The sequence below is a fragment of the Primulina eburnea genome, chromosome 6, assembly GCF_022965805.1.
Source record: "Primulina eburnea isolate SZY01 chromosome 6, ASM2296580v1, whole genome shotgun sequence".
Taxonomy (NCBI): Eukaryota; Viridiplantae; Streptophyta; class Magnoliopsida; order Lamiales; family Gesneriaceae; genus Primulina; species Primulina eburnea.
The window spans coordinates 8,274,889-8,279,239 of NC_133106.1; the positions used below are offsets into that span (position 1 = coordinate 8,274,889).

The window sequence follows — 4,351 nt, forward strand, 5'->3', positions numbered from 1 at the left end:
TAGGGCGGTAAAAAGTGTTCGCCCCAGCGAGCGACGAGATCCAAGAAGATTTGTTTCCAAGTTTGGTGGACTCTATCTTACACCATGACCTAATAGACGAGAGAGGCGCAAAAAGAACAGACCATTCTGATATTTTCCATCACTTTTCTTGGGAGGAAGGCTAGGAGCAAAGGAGATTTTCGAAGACCTCGAGATTTCCAAGCGTCGTGGCCGTCATCCATCGTCAACCTTAGTATTTTAATTATTCAGTTTTTATTTCTTGCATAGATTGTTGATTTTTATTATGAATTTTGTTGGCTAAACTCTATATTTGTTGGGATTTAAGGGGATCCTACCCCGTACTCGTGGTTTAACATTATTTATCGACGTTTTTATGAGTGATTTGTTTATGCTTTTGTGCTTTCTTATTTCAATTGAAGTCTAGCTAACTTCCTTTGATTATTTCATGTTGTTAATGATTTCGATAGAATAATTGACAATAGGATCGAATAGCATAGACCACGGATTTACAATTTTAGTAGATATACGGAATTGGATACGTGTCGACAGTGATAATTCACCCGGATGAAAGCTAGTGGATTCCATAGAACGTAATGCAATCGTGAACTGTTAAATAATTGAGGATACTTGATTACTGCATGTTTATGATTAGTGTTAATATAGCTCGACAGAGTATATTAATTAGTCTAGGGAATTCCGTCGAATGCACGAGTAAAAGTCGAGTATAATTGTTTAAACACGAGTGGTAGGTGAACTGATAATTCCCAACAAATTCGTCTCTCATTTGATTTTCATCCAATTTAATCATTGATTTCTTGAGTATTTGTTCTTGCGCTTTAATTATTTTAGTTATTAAATTCACTTTATTTTAATCACCAATTCAATCTATCGTTGCTGAAGAAATTTACTTGAAAATAAAGATATTGTAACGCAGTCCTCGTGGATCGATACTCGTATTCACTTACGTTTATTATAACTTGACTATCGTGCACTTGCGATATTTTAAATCGAGCTTTCATTTATAAAACAAATTTTGGGACTATTCACTGTGCAAGTTTTGCTCGATCAAGTTTTTGGCGCCGTTGCCGGGGACTGTTGATTCACAAAATTTTTAATTTTCATTTAAATTCTTTAGTATTACTTATTCTATTGCTATTTGATATTCTCCTTTTGTTGCAGATTTTTCTGGTGATGCATGCGAAGATCACTCGAATTTAATCTTGAGCCTTTTGACCCTGAGATCGAACGCACTGCTAGACGCCGAAGACAACAGCAAAGACTCAAGGAACAAATGGAGAGGCACGAACAAGAGCAGGAGGCGGACCGCCAAAATGAGAGACGGATTGAGATGCCACGCCGTGTACCGATGATGGACTATGCACAGCCGTCTCTTGATGGAGCACGTCCAAGCATCGTAAGGCCAATCATCCGGGCGAATCAATTCGAGATCAAGCCAGCTATCATTCAGATGATCCAAAACACTGTTCAATTTGGGGGAAGTGCACTTGACGACCCAAATTCTCATATAGCTGACTTTCTTGAAATTTGTGATACTTTTAAGTTTAATGGCGTATCTGATGATGCTGTTCGTTTGCGTTTATTTCCATTTTCACTAAGAGATAAAGCTAAGTCGTGGTTGAATTGTTTACCTGTAGGGTCTATCACTACATGGGAGGATATGGCAAAGGCATTCCTGACCAAGTACTTTCCTCCGTCGAAGACTATGAAGTTCAGAGCCGACATTACTACTTTTGCTCAACATGAGCTTGAGTCACTTTACGAGGCATGGGAGCGCTATAAGGACTTGTTGAGGAGATGCCCCCACCACGAGCTACCTCTTGGGTTAGTTGTTCAAACTTTCTACTACGGTCTGCTTACTTCTAACCGTACTATGATAGATGCTGCTGCCTGTGGTAACTTACTGAGAAAGACGGCTGAGGAAGGATATGAGTTATTAGAGGAGATGGCTGCTAGTAGCTATCAGCCTCAGTCTGATAGGCAGAGACGAGGTGCTGGAGTTAATCAAGTTACGGATTTGTCTGCGGTGTCAGCACAGTTAGAGGCTTTGAACAGAAAGATTGATGGGATGAGTGCGAGTGGATCGGCTATGCGTCTGCAAGAAATTTTCTGTGATAAGTGTGGAGGTGAGCATGACGTACAGGATTGCCAAGATGGAAATCCATTCTATGTGCCTGAAGGAGCATCGGTAAAACAAGTGGTATTCCAGAACCGTCCAAGAAATGACCCGTATTCAAACACATATAATCCGGGATGGAGGAATCACCCAAACTTTTCATGGGGAGGTCAAAACAACCAGAATCGCCAGCAAAGAGGTCCACCATATGGGATGCACCAAGGGCTCAACCAAGAACCACCTCGGGAGGAGAAATCTAATTTAGAGCAAATGATGACCAAATTCATTTCTGCGACGGAGACGAGATTTCAGAACCAGGATGCATCCATAAAGGGGTTAGAGACTCAAATTGGGCAATTGGCTAAGTTAATTGCTAACAGGGAGCAAGGAGCTTTGCCAAGCAACACGGAAACTAACCCGAAGGAACATGTGAAGGCGGTGGAATTGCGCAGTGGAAAAGCACTTGAGTCTAATGAAAAAAAAAACAAGCAAGGTGAGGATGAGGTGGAACATCAAGGAGGTAAGTCTTCTAACTCTACATTTACACCTATTGCACCGAATAAAATTGTTATTCCCCCACCTTTTCCTGCAGCAATGAAAAAAGCTAAGATAGATGCACAATTTGGTAAATTTCTTGAGATATTCAAAAAACTGCATATTAACATTCCTTTTGCTGATGCGTTATTGAATATGCCAAGTTATGCAAAATTCTTGAAAGATATCTTGGCAAATAAGCGGAAGCTAGAAGATCATATGACTGTGAACTTGACTGAAAACTGCTCCGCTTTAGTTCAAAACAAGATGCCTCCAAAGCAAAAAGATCCAGGGAGTTTCTCTATACCGTGCATTATTGGTGATATTAATTTTCATAAAGCTCTATGTGATCTTGGTGCGAGTATTAATTTGATGCCCTATTCTGTATTTAGGCGACTGGGACTAGGCGAGCCCAAGCCAACCAGGATGTCATTGCAGCTGGCTGACAGATCTGTCAAATATCCACGAGGGATTATCGAAGATGTTCTGGTGAAAGTGGATAAGTTTATCTTTCCTGCAGACTTTGTAGTACTTGACATGGAGGAAGATTTAGAGATGCCTTTAATCCTAGGGAGACCATTTCTGGCTACAGGGAAAGCACTGATTGATGTTGACAAGGGAAAATTGAGACTGAGAGTTGGAGAAGAAGAAATTATTTTTGATGTCTTTAATACTCTCAAGCACACAATGCACAATGATAGTTGTTTTCGTGTTGATGTTTTAGATTCTCTCGTTTGTGATTTTGTGCAGGATGGATTGCAAGAGCCATTGGAGGCCACTCTCACTACGGAAAAGCAGGAGGACGAGTTAGACAAGGAAAAGATGGAGATGGTAGCTCACTTGAATGCCATTCCACCTTGGAGAAAACAAGTGAGGCTTCGACTAGAGGAATTGGGAGACAGAAAAGATTTAATGCCTCAAAAGTCGAGCCTCGAGGAGCCACCTACTTTGGAGCTCAAACCACTACCTCCACATCTCAAGTACGTATATCTAGGAGAAAATAATAAACTACCTGTTATTATTTCCTCTTCTTTGACAGATGATATGGAGAGTAAGCTCTTAGGAGTCCTTAAGGAGCATAGAGGAGCATTCGCTTGGAAAGTTGCGGACATCAAGGGGATAAGTCCTTCGATCAGCATGCACAAAATTCTGATGGAGGATAAATACTCACCCCTAGCACAACCTCAAAGGAGACTCAATCCCAAGATGCAAGAGGTAGTAAAAGCTGAAACGATCAAACTTCTGGATGCAGGTATCATCTATCCTATCTCTGATAGTGCGTGGGTAAGTCCTGTACAATGTGTGCCGAAAAAGGGTGGGATTACTGTTATTACCAATGAAAAAAATGAGTTGATTCCCACTAGAACTGTTACGGGTTGGCGTGTGTGCATGGATTATAGGAAATTAAATGATGCAACCCGTAAAGATCACTTTCCCTTACCATTTATTGATCAAATGATTGAACGATTAGCTGGTCATGAATTTTACTGTTTTTTGGACGGATATTCGGGATACAATCAAATCACAATTGCACCTGAGGACCAAGAGAAAACTACTTTCACTTGCCCTTATGGTACTTTTGCGTTTAGACGTATGCCCTTTGGTCTATGCAATGCACCTGCTACATTTCAAAGATGCATGACCGCTATCTTTCATGACATGATTGAGAATTTTCTTGAAGTT

General features: G+C 40.6%; 1 non-coding gene across 1 annotated transcript; it reads right to left on the reverse strand.

Moving 5' to 3' along the window:
* Positions 1 to 1,726: 1,726 nt before the first annotated feature.
* LOC140835568 (small nucleolar RNA R71) lies at positions 1,727 to 1,833 on the reverse strand. The gene has a single exon (XR_012118892.1). It is a non-coding gene; the product is annotated as a small nucleolar RNA R71 (small nucleolar RNA).
* Positions 1,834 to 4,351: the final 2,518 nt, after the last annotated feature.